The sequence below is a fragment of the Hirundo rustica genome, chromosome 1, assembly GCF_015227805.2.
Source record: "Hirundo rustica isolate bHirRus1 chromosome 1, bHirRus1.pri.v3, whole genome shotgun sequence".
Classification (NCBI taxonomy): Eukaryota; Metazoa; Chordata; class Aves; order Passeriformes; family Hirundinidae; genus Hirundo; species Hirundo rustica.
In genome coordinates this window covers 52,786,373-52,801,971 of record NC_053450.1, presented here as the reverse complement: position 1 = coordinate 52,801,971, position 15,599 = coordinate 52,786,373, and the positions used below count along the sequence as shown (strand labels likewise).

At 39.0% G+C, this 15,599-nt stretch overlaps 1 long non-coding RNA gene across 1 annotated transcript; it reads right to left on the bottom strand.

Annotated features, from left to right (window-relative positions):
• Positions 1–2,217: 2,217 nt before the first annotated feature.
• LOC120759143 (uncharacterized) lies at positions 2,218–15,361 on the bottom strand. The gene is made up of 4 exons (XR_005703131.2): positions 15,219–15,361; positions 7,980–8,069; positions 6,861–7,024; positions 2,218–2,816 (listed from the first exon to the last, which is right to left on the bottom strand). It is a non-coding gene; the product is annotated as an uncharacterized LOC120759143 (long non-coding RNA).
• Between the last annotated feature and the right edge of the window lie 238 nt (positions 15,362–15,599).

The window sequence follows — 15,599 nt, the reverse complement described above, 5'->3', positions numbered from 1 at the left end:
TCTTGCATTGCACTTGAGAGGTTATCATCTCTTGCAGATGGTGGAAAATCCCCGCTAAATCTTAAATACTATAATTCTGTGTCCTAGATCAAAGTAGGGAAAAAGGTTGTGGAGAGGTTTTCTGCTTTCAAAAGCAGATGAGTTGTCACGGGAGTACTGAAATAGCTACTCTTGCATAATACAGACACAAAAACGGTTTTTGGCAAGCACTCAGTGGTAGCAGGTATAAGGCAGAGGAAGCTATGATCGGAAAGATTCCTGTGTCATCACGTCTGTCTTTTCTTTCCCTCATAATGTCAGCCAGGGTAGATCCAGCCATATAACTATGAGCTTGCTGTGGTGCCTTTCAAATAAACTTGTGCTAACTTGGAAAATTAAATCCTAGACAGCAGTGTTAAATGACAGAATAATCTCATACTGTTGTTCTGAAGCCCCAAACTAACGACTTTTAGTTTGAGTGTTTGTTTTTTGTAGGGCTTCTGGCCTGCTCTGTTCCCTGGGTTGTAAATATCTGTTCACTTTCTAGTGAAACTGCACATGTGCACTGTCTGGTTACACTTTATACTGGAAAGACCAGATGAAAGATTTCCAAGACTAGTATTAAATGAAATAAGATATTCTTGGGTAGCTTTGATTTTGTAGGCATGGAACCTCTGGAGATTTTACATCTGGGAAGGATCATATCACAGCATCTGGTGCTTGGCTGTGAATTAGAATTTGGTGCTGAAAAATGACCAGGTACAATGTGGAAAAAAAAAGTCACAGGGATAGTAGTTGGAGTGACAAAGATGTGAACTCTGTAAAGAGCTGTATTAGTAGAAGTAATTGATCATTAGCCAGTCCTCATCTGCCCATCACTACACCTTGCAGAGGGTTTCTGTCCTTTATCTAAGCATTTCTTCGTGTGCACCATTGCAACAAAAGGAGTCAAGCTATGAGAAACAAGGTGTATAAACCTTACAATTCATTTGTCTTAAATGAGTTAAAAAATGCCTGTGTGAGACTCTGCCTAAAGGCTGGAGGCAAGCAGCTAAGCAGCTGGAGACAGCATTTTCCACCATTATGGCTGGGTCCCCCCCACAGCCCTGGCATCAGGACAGCCTAGGTGTCCTTCAGAGAGCTGTTGTTAGTTACATGAAACTACCAAATTAGTATGAAACTCTAACTTTCCTATAAATATGCTATGTTCTTTCAGAAAGTCAGGACTGACTGCAGCGAAATATACTTTAAATCAGCTGCCGAATCCTATCTGCTACTCCAGTGGATCTGGAAGGTGAATTTAAGTTTTCCTAGATCTGGATTTCTCACCTCTGTCTGGTACGCTCTCATGGCAGCAGAACATGGAAAGTTCTGCCTTGTAATTTATTAGTGTCTGAAATTGGAGACATAATACTGTACAACTCTACCACCATGATGAGGAAATTATCTGGGAGAAAGGGAGAGGGATCTGCATATTTCTCCTCCCAGACAGACTGGGCTATCACTAATGGTCAAAAGTGGTACAATTGGGTCAGACAAATTCTGGGCCCATATATACAAAAATGTGCTCAGTGATCACTCCAACCCAGTGCCAGTACCTGAGTGCTCTGGTATCTTTCTTTTTCCTGTCCAGCATTAAATCCATATAACTCATTTGTCTTTCAGACATTACTGTCTTTATGGATATGGCAGAAAGCAAACAAATAACTCCGAGGAAAGGAAAATTAATGAAGACTGTTTTTCCACAGATTTGTGTCTCCCTGCTGATTGTCTTTAATTAAATAGCAGAGGACTGCAGTGTGAGCATGCCTTTCATTAAATGTCAGAGAATAAAGAGAGAGGCATTATAAATATCCCAACTGGGGGAAGGTGGTAATGTCTACTTGGCTTTCTAGATTCATTGAACATGAGAGAGGAGGAGGGTGCTCTGGCAGGATGAGCCGATGTGAATCATACATAATGCCTTCCACACTATTTGTTGAACATATGTAATTTACATGCTCCTATTGAAGGTTAAGTAAGGTGGCCTGACCACATAGGTAAGGCAGGTTGATTTTGTCAGTAAGTAGTAAGATGATCCATCGTGATTATCAAGACCCTTTGGGTCCCTACCTACTATTGCCCTGGTCTCCCTTGCTTCCAAAAAAAATCCATTTCCCTCAGTCATGACAACCCTCAAATTGTAATTTATTTAAAGTCCAATTGATTTTATACAATAGGTAATGTATGACTCACAAATAAATGTACAGTATTTACAGATGTGAAAAAAGCTCTTCTGGAGGAGAGTTGAGTCATCTATTCCTGTTGCGTTTTTGAGAGCCCAAGGTTGGATAATTGCCACCACACCACTTCCCAGATGCTCCTGATGGGGATCTGACCAGCTCAGTATTTCTGGCATTTATCACCTCTTGCTCCTTGATACTTCCTCATCTTCTCAGCCACTGCATCAGCAAGTGATGATAATTTGCTTTCATACCTGACGGTTGTATGCACCACCAGTGCCTGACCCACCCTTAACAACTGCTTGTAGAGCTTGTTTTGGTGGTCTCAGAGAAGTTGTTACTGATTTTGTATTTTCCACTGATGGCAATTCCACAGCCCTGACACCCTGTTCCAATTAAAAATATCTTCATTCTGCTGGTTACTAAGTCTTGGAAATACGTCCTTTGGAGCAAAAATTCCCCATTTTGAGACTGGGATCTCACCGCAAAACCACTTCTGGAATCACCTTGACTCCTTCTGGGTGCCAATTTGTTACTGGGCTAGGCTCACAGTTTTTTGGCTAGGCTCTTCCTAGCTGGCTCTGTTCCCTCTGGCAATTTACGAAGCAGTCACACCTGCACAAAGAGAGGGCAGGAATATATGGGCATGAATTGCTTAAGTCGATTGAAATACCACATCACAAATATATAATCATAGCTTTACTTTAGCTTCTCTTTCTTTTGATGAAGTAACTTACTCAGGTAAGATAGAACACGTACATAATTTAAAAACACGACACATTTTATGCTGCAGCTTTGCAATTCCAGAACCTGTGGAGACCTCCTGTTTTTCTTCATTCTCCCTTCTTTCTGAATTGTTCTCTACAGAAAATGCTCACATCAGATTCTCTGGTAGAAAGCCAGCTATTCCTCCCACAGAATCCACACAGTGTTAATGGCTTTTGATGGATCTTCCATTGCTTTGCAGCAGTTTATCGACAAGATGCTTGGTGCCTCATGGAATGGCATGAAGCATTGCTCCTCAAATCAAGAGGCATTCATAACTTGACATGAACATGTATCCTTCAGTTTTTCACTGAAATACTGTTTGAAGTAGATCCCAAAACGGAAGCAGGAAAACAACAGTTTTTATCAGCTTTGAAAGCATAATTAGATTTTTCCACTTTTCTATAGGATTGCCAGATTTCATAATGACTGGTTCTTCCAGGTGCCGGCTTCTACCCTATACCCATGAACAGGGAAGTAAGACCACTAATGCCCGATAAAATCAATAAGACTGACCTTATTCAAGGATATCAATAAGATTTTGGGCACTTTTATTGACAGCATAGTTTTGCAAACCTGAAGCAAGATTTACAGAGAAGGGATAATTTTTTTGTTTGTTTTTAATCAGCTTAACCTTTTCCCACATTGTTTTTCTTGGTCTGCTTCAGAAGAGCATTGTGTAGCCCTTCTAGCCTCATAGGTAGAACCAGGAAGGCAAGCCTGGACAGAAGCTGCTACACAATGCTCTCTTCGTTAGAACTATGGATGAGACACAATACAGAGCAGTCCCAGTTGCTAGGTTTTGTTTCACATGTCAGCATGGATTTAACGGAAACATCTGGTGCATTACCCCCCCCAATGTTTTATTCCTCAGCATAAAATATTTTCTGAGATTAATTGCTTTGGGCATGTATATGAACATCCTACCTCATGACACCATTGATTATATAATATCAAAGCCTGTTTCCCCCGTAGAGGAGTCAGTTCACACACTCTCATTTGTTATTTACTTCTTCTGTTATCATGCTGCTGCAGTTCATGTCTGCAACAGTCCAAATTATGCACTTTTGTAAGTCCCTTCCAATGACCTGATTATCAAAACTGGTGAGGCAGCCATGTGGGGGTGCAGCTGAAGGCCTCCCATGGTACTGAACTCAGTTCCATGGGCAGCTCAGGAACTGAGAAGTGAAGCTCTATTGTTATCCATGTAAACATCAGAAGTAAAGAAAATAATCCTTCCATTTTATTTAGTACTGTTAAAGCTGGTGATTCTTACTCTCAAACATAGCAGTGAGCTAGTTTTTAAAATGTTAAAGGGGAATTTGGTAGCAGGATTCCATTTGATTGAGTGACCTAAAGACTCTTTACCCCTACAGGGACTACATCTGTACATTAGGTCTTGGTCTCTAGATAAAGGCAGCAAAAATCTCCTTTCGAGTTTCATCTGTGAACTGGAGAAAATCTCCTTCAAATCACTATAGTGACTGAAATTTCTATTCTCTAATAAAAAATTCAAACACCTCTAGCACCTCTGTGTGCTGTTCAAAGCTTTAAGAGTTCAGTCGGCTGCTTCATTACAGATAGACTCTGATGCGCAGTTTGGGTTCACCGGTCATTACGAACTTCTGAAAATCTGTTTAGAAGTGCTAAACAAGATATTCACAAAGTTCATTCCTACTAGTCTTAACTGTAACCTATTGTCTGCATTTAAAGCTTTTTATTCATTTCCTTCCAGGGAAAAAAAAAGTCCATAAAAGCCCAAGCAAACACTAGGCATTTCATGTCATTCTCCCACCAGAGCTTAGATTTCTCTTCCAGTAGGCCAATAGTAGTTAAAAATGACTGTAACAGACAAATGATTGTAAACAGCCTTTTTGAGTTAATGACTAACATTTAGAAGAGAGTGAATGTCTTGTTTCATTCAGAATAGTTATCTGTGGCCCATTCATGAATTTCCCTTGAAATATAGAAATAAATATTGAAATAAACTTTAATAAACACGATTTCCTTTTCTATGGTTCTTTCTAAGTCACATGCATTTTCCCATACTCAATTAAAGCTTTGTATTTTACCTTAATCCTGTAAACCAGAATACTTCAAATTCATTCAGTTCAAATAATCTACCATTTCTTTTGTGTGACTTATTTTGATAAAAACTTTAACTTCATTTTCTTCTCCAGAATAGACCATTTATCACTGTACTGCATGTAGGACAGAACTCAGGGGTGTTTTTCTCATGAAAAGAAAATGTTTAGTATTTTGTGAAAATAATTTTTTATATCGTATTCTTGGGCTGTCCAAAGACACATAATTAAATTGTTTCTCATATGCTAAAATAATGTGAGCATAGTGAATTCTCTTAAATATAATTACCATTAATGTCATATCCTCTGAGAACACTAGTGGGAAAATTTCAATCCGGGTGAATCAAAACCTCCTTGTAAAATTCATATTCTTTATGTTTATTCTTTGTGTGGGGAATTATTCTATGAAAATGGGGCTACGTCTCCACTTTTCTTTTGAAGAATTATTCGGTAAATCAACTACGAAGTCTTTCTTTTAAGCTGCAAAATGTATCTTCTTGTCTCTAAACCTGCTTCACAAGGGCAACTACTGAACTTGCAGATCTGCTTCCCCTGCACAGATAATCGATGAAGACTGCAGACTGATCTACAGAGAGGGAAAGGTAACTTAAGGTAGGATTTTCCTTCAGTTCTGCATGCCAGCTCTCCCTTACAATGGATGTGCTTCTTACATGCCATTCTGTCTTTCAGTGTTGCAGAGCAAAGTGTCATGCCCAGCTTCTATGCATTTGCTTTCTACCTCCTACATTTTTTACACTGTTCTCTCCTTCTTTTCCCACCTGTCCTCTGCTCAGCAATGGTGAGACCCCACGTGCAATGCTGCTTCCAGCTCTGGGGTCCCCAGCATAGGAAGGACAATGACCTGTTGGAGCAGAGGTCACCAAGATGACAAGAGGGATGGAGCACCTCACCCATGAGGAAATGTTGAGAGAATTGAATTTGTTCAACCTGGAGAAGAGAAGGCTTTAGAGTGATTTAATTGTGGCTTTCCAGTAGCTGAAGGAAACCTATAGGAAAGGTGGAATGTCACAGAGACACACAAAGCAGTCACATGCAGACAAGAGATTTTCGCAAGGCAGAGGTCCTTCCGATCCAGCTCACAGCTGAGAGAGCGGAGAGAAGAGACCCTTTGTTTATTTCTTACTTTTTATGCATTTGTGGGTCCAGCAGAAGATTGACTTTTTGGGGTTTCTACCCTTCAGCCTCAGTGGCCAGACCAATTGTCAGTTACAATTGTTTTCAGGTTAGAAATATGCAAACAAAGGACAGAGAATGAAAAACAAAGGATTTGTTTATGTTACATCTGTGGGAAAAGGTAGAAAACTGCTCTTAATATTGTACAATAACTAAAAAGATCTGACTCCATTTAAGAAAATCAAAAGGCTCAGAAAAACCAGGGTAACAGTGGAGAGGGACTTTTTAAAAGGGCATGCAGTAACAGGACAAGGGGGAATGGATTCAAACTGAAAGATATTAGGTTTAGATTAGAGATTAAGAGGAATTTTTTATTTCCCTTTGAGAGTGGTGAGGCACTGGAACAGGTTGCCCAGAGAAGCAGCTGCTGCCTCATCTCTGGAAGTGTTCAAAGCCAGGTTAAAGGGGGGATTTAAGCAACTGGTCTGGTGAAAATTGTTTCTGCCCATGGCCTGGAGGTTGTAACTAGGTGATCTTGAATCTCTTCCAACATCAGCCATTCTATGATTCTATTATAAAAATCATAAGCAATACTTATAACAACAATTACTGATACTTACGATGCCCATCACTAAAAAATTGTGTAACTAAGACAGAGCTAGTGACAGATTCTTACTTGTCACGTTTTGGAGCTTGATACAGTATTTGGCAAGTGGAATTCAACAGTCCATGTTGTGTAAATGTGACAGGACAGGAGCTTGGCATTCCCTTCTGGAGCTCAGTCTTGTCGACGTAGGTCAATAAATTCTCTGTCAGATGTAATGGCTGTTGTAATGAAACCTAGCAAACACAGGAGGGCTCTATGTGAACACATATTAAGAACTGTTTAGGTTGGTGCCAGACAGGAGTGGTATGTTCTGGTGTTACATAACCTTAAGTTAATTTGCGATGTAGTTTAAAGTTGTAAAAGATTGTGCTGTGAAATTACCATCTTTTTTTGAGTATGTATGGGTTTATATCTAAGCATTTTTTTTCTCTGCTAGAGCAGAAAAATATAAAAATAAATCAAATAAACTCCAGCTGAAGGAGACTATTAGGAAGCAAATGAAATAAAATTCTAGATTTTGACATTTCTGCTAAATGTATCTGTTCTTTATGAAGCAGATTTAGGTTTAGCTGTTGTAGACATATTTCAGTATATCACAAACTGGCTTCTGACAGGAAAAAATAATTTCTTTCCTTGATTTTACATTATAAATCCTATTTTTTTTTTCGTATTGCTACCATGGAAACAAATGGGGAATAAAGACAGTAAACGGAACAAAAAGCCACTGTTGCATAATGGGGTTTGCTCATTCGTCCAGAGAGACAAACAGGCTTTCACAACAGGGCTCTGCTGCAGCACAGCCTTGTCACTGCAAGTCCCTTGGGGCAGGGACTGAGCCAGTGAGCAGCTCATGGCAAACTACTTGTGGTGAGGCTTCTGGCTCTTTTTGAGGAGTGGGGCTGTGCAGCCATTCAGCATCAGCTGTATCACTCGAGCCAAAGCGAATGTGTCTCACGTCACCCTGAGAGAGGGTGGGTATCTCCTCGCTGCCCAGCATCCCTTGCCCACCACTCCTTTCACAGAACAGTTCTGGGAAAACAAACAGAGGGTAAATAAAATCTGACAATAATGTGGCAGCCCCTGCATGAAGAAGGACCTCTCCAGTTCTCATGAGAACAAGCATTACCAATGACAGTAAAAACAAGGAAAGGGAAGCCACAGATTCCTTGTCTGTTTGCAGATGCTCACCTGTGAAGGAATGTTGTTTTCCTGGGGCCAGGGTGCTGCTCTGGACTTTACACAGGAGATGTCATGTTCCCTCTTGTCATCCATGACTGTCTACATAAGGTAAGGAGTTTTGTTCCAATTTATTACCGTCGAAAGAGAAACACTGTATGTGAAGCATAAAGGCACTAAGTTGGATTTTTCCTGCTCAAACTTGAGCATCTCACTGGAGAACCCATGGTAGGAGTGTTTTTCTGTAAGGCAGTTCCTGAACCCAGTTTTAGCTCAGCTTACCTTACAGGTGCACCATCTCATCAGTTGTTCAACAGAGACTTCCCGGTAATGTAGATGTTAAAAATCAGATTATGTAAATCCAAGCCACTAGGTATAATGAAGGTGGCCAATTGACAGAAACCTCAAGATCAAGCCGTCTGGAAGACTCCACGAAAAGGACAAGTTCATTGCCAGATCAGAAATCAAAGGTAAAGTTACTCCGCTTGGATTAATCCTTTAGGGCTTAATTATCTCAGTTCAGCTGTACACTAAAATTACACGTGAGTGCCTCTGGTAAGCAATACCAGTTGTCAAGCCCATCATATTCCCCTTATAATGCTAGCTGACTTTAATGTTTAGATCTGTCATGTTAAGACCACCTCCACAAGGTTGGTGGTTAAAGTTAGATTTTATTGTAACTGGGAGTTTTGCTTTTTTGTTTTCCAGGACTTTTCTTTTGCCGACAAGAACAAGCCTACACTGACACAGCAAATGATGTATTAATTTATAAACCCTTTGGGAAGGAAAGTACATTATAAAGGATTTCTGGAATGCAATTTTTAATCCAGATAATAATTTCATAATCCATGTTTTTCTTCTGAAAAAAAAATTATTTAGTAGACATTGTTAATTGACAATAGTAATCTTAAATATTTTCTTTTTCTTCTCCCTTCAGTGATAAAAGAGTATAGAATATATTTCTAAAGGGACATGTAGTAGTTTTTCTGGGGATCAGTGGTAGAAAGTACAATTAATCAGCATGAAGAGATTAATTTCTTATGTTATGGACATGCTGTTCTTGACAAGCAGGTTATCATTTCTTTGCAGCAAGCAGTGTTATAAAAATAATTCAAGGCACACTTACACATGTACAAACAGAATAGCCAGGCAATGATGGATCTTCTATCACTGATCCAAGCTTTGAAATTGGAATTTCTGAAGAGATTGTTGCTCACTGAATGTGTGGATTTATCTGATTACAAAAACAGGTCACAACCTGCAAACTTCTACCTAAATTTGGATGAAAATATCCTCCTACTTCAGCAAAGTTTGGATCAAGGTTCTGAGTTGAGTCTTAATTCAGATCACCGTATGTTCTTTCATTAGGATTACCAGGAAAAATGTTGGCTCGATACCAGGTTTTCCCTCTCAGATATTTGTTGCAAGGTCTGCTGAAGTATTCCAGACTGGCTGCTGTACCTACATAATGGAAAAGATCATATATTTTCTTCATGTGACTGCCCAGGAAGACAGGAAGAAAATGAGTGTTGCTGCAGTACAGCTGTGGGTTTGCTAAGCAAATCTGGCCCACAGACACATTTATATAGCAGATACCCCAATTGCTGCTTCCATTTAGATGAAACACAAATATCTTAGCCTTCGAATCTTTCCACAGCATATTAATCTCAGTTGGGGAAAAAAAAAAAAAAAAAAAAAAAAAAAAAAAAAAAAAAAAAAAAAAAAAAAAAAAAAAAAAAGGACAGTGAAAACAGTGTAGGAATTATTTCCTTCTTCCATTCCATCATTTGCTGCTTGTTCTGTTCCACCAGAGAGGAAAATGAAGGGAAGTAGTAACACATTTGTAGTGTAACACAGACAGAAAATCTCTTTAACTAAGTGTTTTTAAAGGAGAGTCACCCTATATCATGAATTTTCTGCCACTACTAGATTCTGCTCACTTCAGCTATCCTGTGGGGATGGGAATCAAAGAAGAATATTTTATCAGGTAGTGGGAAAAATAATGCAGGTTTATCAGAGGAAAGTCTTGGTTAAGGATCAAAAGCCATTACAAATGACAGAAATATTTTTAAGAACATTCTTAAGGAGAAAAATAAAAGAAAGACTATATCAGTAAAGGCTTAATGAGACGGTATATAGGCACCACAGGTGCTGTCCAACATATTAAAGACTCTTCTTCCTCTAGCAGATCAAGCAGCCACATTTATACTGGTTCTACAACCTTCTATTAGATTACTGTTCTTCTCTGCCTACATGGACAGAAAACACACATCCATTTGAAAATTTTTCATCTGCCATTATTAAACACCCTATTTCTTTCATGTAACAGCAGTAAAACAGTTAATCAGTTAGTCTCCCATTTTCCTTTTTTTGGTGGGAGCTATTGACACTACAGCTTGTTAAATTGGTTGCACTTGAGACCCAGTCAGTGAGCGTTTTTCATTTTCAGCTGAAACCCCTTCCTTTACATGCTTTATAATAAAGCAAGCAGGAAAAAATCTCACAGCTTTTGCATTGTAATTTCTCCTTGAGGCCTTTATCTTTTTAATGATTCTTTAATGTTACACTGTAACTCAAAGACTGATTATTTTTTTCTTACAAAATAAAATAAGGAATTTCTTGCTTTGAAGTCTGTCATGCTTGACAAATCTGAGGCTGAGGATTGTCAGAAGCTAAGAGGGGTCACACCTGGTTAGAAAATAGAACCATCTCTTACAGTCTTCTGCTCCTCAAGAGTAGCCAAAATACCTAGAAAATTATGTAGCAAGACACTCATATATCATGCTTCCACTTGTATTCTCCTATCTTCCAAACACGTTTATTTTGGAGACTTTCTAAGCAGAATTTACTTTTTATATTTCATAAGCCTTGGATGGTTTTTCTTACATGTGTTGGCCAATCTTCCTTCACACCCTTCTAAAATTTCCTCTTCCATAACACCTTCTGAAGAGGTGTTCAACAGCTCATCTACCTGGTGTAATAACACTCACCTTCTTTGATTTATTTTGAACCTGGAATTTTAGTAGCTTTATTTGATTCCCCTGGAAGAGACATGGAACAGCATCCCCCTTTCTTCTCTCTCTGTGACAGCTGGGATTTTATAGACCTACTAGTTTCCTGTTAAAAAGTCCTGAGAATAGGTGTGACATGCTTATACTTGGCAATGCTTGAATGTATTATCATGGCAGTACCTGGTGGAATCAGTACACATGCTCAAAGCCAAATTCTAGCTGAAGTAATTAATAGATATGTTTCTCAGGAAAGATTTTGATACAGATATACTTAGCATAGATAATGAAAAGAGCATTAGCAGCCTTTCAATCTTCAAAGGCAACCTTCATATACAGTTTATCCCTTGTAGCTGTGAACAGATTGAATCACATAATCTGGTCTCTCCAGATGTGAAATTACTTTTATGTCAAAATGGGGTCTATACATTCCTTAAATCTTCTTATACAAGCCTGAAGTATGCATGTATTTTAAGGACTTGGTTTAGGTGATGTGCTTCCCTATTGCATAACTTTGAAATTTGACCACTGTAGGTAGGTTTAAGTCATATTAAGGTTTCGTACTGAGATTGCAGCCTCATTCAGGTTTCTTACATGACCATCCTTCCTGTACACATTAGAAGCAGACATCAAAATCCTGTGTGTTCCTTGGATGTGCCTGGATGTATGCACATATATCACTGATGTGCCCTTCTGTGAGGAACTGTGCAGTTGTGTTCAATGCTCAATGAACTATTTTCCTTACAGGCATCTGCCCAGCACTAACCTGTTAAATATCAAGGACTTTCAGAAGTCTTTTTGAGGACATTAACAGCTTTGCCATCTTTCTGAAGAACAGTACAAAAATATAAGAAAGGTGAAAATTAAAAGGAAACAGTCTTTTAAACCTGTCTTCTATAAGAGGAAAGTCACTTAAGGGCAAGCCTGTTTCTCTGCTGCCTCACAACAGTTTTCTCTTGTTGGCCCATGCCACTTCTAGTCTATAAACACATTAAGCTCAGATCTTTGCCTGTGTGCTGGTGCTCTGTCCTGTACAGCTGCAGCTTGGCTGGACTCTTCCTTCAGCACTATTTTGAATGGCAGTTGACTGCCCTTACAATGCTGTGCTTGACAGGCAAATGCTGACCAGCAAAGAAGAAAATGCAAGCAAAAAGAAAGACACTTTTCATAGAGCTATGCCACTAAGATCTGAAATTCTTCCAGAGGCCACAGGCAAAGAAACTTGTTATCTATTAAAAAATTCTTTTAGCAGCCTTCTTTAAAAAGGAAGTCTGCCTAATAAGCAAAAAGGGAAATGAGATATAGGATCAGAGTATGACAGACTGCCATATATATTCTTCTCTGGCCTTTAACATGCATCTGGAAGGATAATGTCAGAATTATTGGTTGTAAATAACAACTGGGAATTCAGTTGGTGGAAATGAGATCAGCCTTCATTTTTAAACTAAGTAAACGTGATATAAGGTTAAATATGCATGTTAAAAAGATAAAACTTGAAGGCTTATTAAGCTGATTAAAAGAGTACTGTTACCATCATGCTAGAAAAAGCCCATTCCCCTTGATTTACCAGGGTCTGTTCTTTGGGGCTCATGTGAACAAGTAGAACAGGGTTCTGCCCCTCTTGTTTGCCTTATATAACTCACAGTTTTGATATACAGACTGTACTTGTGCCTGGCCAAACAAAATTATTCAGCTGTGTCCCCAGCCCAGTTCAAGCACTGGTCCATATTTAGGAGATCTTATTTTTGTGTAGATTCTGAGTCATCCCTCCAAGGTCTTTTTTGGAACATCTCTCTGTTTGCCATTAATTTCAGAGCCTGCTTACAAATTTATGTCAGATTAATAAGACTGATCAAAGACTTCAACCAAAGGAACAGTCCCTAGGTGACTTTAGACCAAAGTGGTCAAGATTAAGTTGTTTTGCCTTGCAGGATTATTTGTAACCTGTGTGAAGTTCATAGCTTGTCTTAAGGTAATTCAACCTAATGAACATTTTCCATCAAAATAAATAAATAAATAAATAAATAAATAAGGGACATGCATTCCCTGTATGCTGCTACTAAACAGGCCAAAAAATGTAATGGGCCTGGGGACAAATTATCCTTTTATTTCTGAATGTTTTCTTGTAATCCATTCTAAGGAGGCACATTGGTGGGACAGTAGTAAGACACTGTTTCTTATTGTAATCTACTCACTTTTTTCCAGCCTCCAGATTTTTAGCTTTCTGTGAATTTATGTGGTTTGTATCCCATGATACCTAGGAGCAGTTGTTAGCTGATGTGTTCTCACTATAGCTTTCTCACTAAATTTTACTGAGAGTGGGGGCAGATGTTTACAAGGTTTGCCAGATTTCTCCTGGGAAGTCCACAGTAGGGAAAGAATTCAGCTCAGGTGTCTTAACCGAACAAGTTTCTTACTCTGGAGTTCCTTTCAAACACTTTGTTCAATTAAAACTGGTGAGAGGAAGGAGAAAACATGTGTACAAGTTACTAATTTGAAAATTAATTGCCTTCCTCAAGAAGCAAGCTCTCAGATCTGCAGAGCTTCTGCTGATAACTCCACAGAAGCGCAGCAGTTCTCTGGTGCTGTTAAGCTGGAATTGTGCATCCTGATTAGATTGCAAATTACCAGAATAGTATCATATGAGCCGGGCTAGGATGGATGCCTGCTGGACTCAAGATACAAAAGGTTAAAATGGGAGAGGTGGAGCTGGTTGTAGAGATGAATCTTCTGCTGTCTTTGTAGGGGACAACTCTGTGGTAACGCTGTTGGAAACATGTAGGTATAGGTCAAAAATAGAGAATTGCAAGCTACAGGTAAAAGATAATTATGTTAATGAAAAAAAATTATGTTAAGGTGACATATACTAAGTTGCAGATACTAAATACAAGATGGATCAGAGCTTGGTCTAGAATTGGAATTAACAGTTGTGAGGGCTGGACAAGAGAAAGAACTAAATAACTGTTGCTTTTATTGCTGAATAAGATCAGAAATACAAGAGGGCACAGTTTATTTTACGGTTTTGAAAATATTTGACCTTGGATAGGATGACTCTTACCTGTACCTTTATTCTATCTCTGTATTCTGGCACCCTCACTCCTTCCAAAAAGCCACACACATATTGTAAAAACAGAGCTGTGAGGAGCCTTTCTGCAGAGGCTCATTACTGCAAGCCTCTGCTACCTGCAGCTTCAGTCATCATGTGAGCTTGTTCTCAGCTGCACATCCTTGAGGTGAGACCAGAGGCCTTGATGATGGATGAATTTCAGCACAGCAGAAGAGGTTAAGGATGCCAAACATTGTGCAGATGTGGCACAACCTACCACAAATCAGCAAATCTGCTCTTGGGTTTTGGTTTGTGTAACTGCCCTTGTGTAGAATCTCTCCCTGTGGTTCCTGTATGCAGAGAGGGGGCCCTTGTTGATAAGTGTTTTCTTGACTCCATGGAAAACGGGATCCTCTGTTGGTGGAAAAATAAAAGTTCCCTTTTCTAGAGCTTTTGTCCAGCAAGTGAGCTCTGACAGCCTTCCTGTATTTTATTGACACTGTAGATGGTATTCACTGAACAGGATATGTACTTGCTGAAATATTTTCTCCTGAAAGGTTTATTGTTCTCTGATATTTTCTTTCTGTTGGGTCACCAGAAGTTTATTCCTATATACTCTTTCATTAAGGTACTAGGACTTTTTAAAATTTTATTTAGGTTTTTAGGGTTAAGGGCTTTTTAAGGTCTCCTAGTTTTACTGGAAGTTGTCAGGACAATCATATAGTTCTTGGAAATTGAAGAATAATGCTTTGAAATGCAAAAGGTGACCAGAATAAACAAAGAGAGAAATTAGGTTACTGAAGTGGCTATCAGTGTCAACATTTCAGCTGACTGAGGGAATACACTTTAAGAAGAAATACTTTTTAAAAAACACACACCAAAGACAGCATTTTCACAGGGAACTATAATATTTTTCACTGCAGATCTTGGCCATTATTTTGTATTAGTTATGCATTATATTTGTGGTTTTTTAGCTCACAGAAGATATTTTGTCACTTCCACTGCATTCCCAGTTGAAAATATCGGTGGGTTTAACCCCATCCAGTGGGAAGAAGAATCAGAAAGAAAAGATAAATCTCATGAGTTAAGAACAGTTTAATAATTCAAACAAAATAAATAATAATAATAATTGTAAGGAGGGAGAGAGAGTGGAATAAAATCCAAGCAAAACAAGTGATGCACAATACAGCTGCTTACCACCTGCTGACTGATACGCAGTCTGTCCCCAAGCAGTGATCAGCAGCCCCTAACCAACTTCCCCTGGTTTATACATCAAGCAGGACATTCTGTGGTATAGAATATTCCTTTGGCCAGTTTGGTTCCCCCACAGCTTCTTGTGCACCTGCTTCACTGGCAGAGCACGAGACACTGAGAAGACCTTGATTTAGGGTAAGCACTTCTTAACAGCAACCAGAACATCAGTGTGTTATCAATATTATTCTCCTGCTAAATCCAAAACACAGCACTGTACCAACTACTAGGAAGAAAATTAACTCTATCCCAGCTGAAACCAGTTCAGTCAGTAATTTAAAGTGTCATGCTATCATGCATACATGTGTCATGCTGTCATCAAGCAAT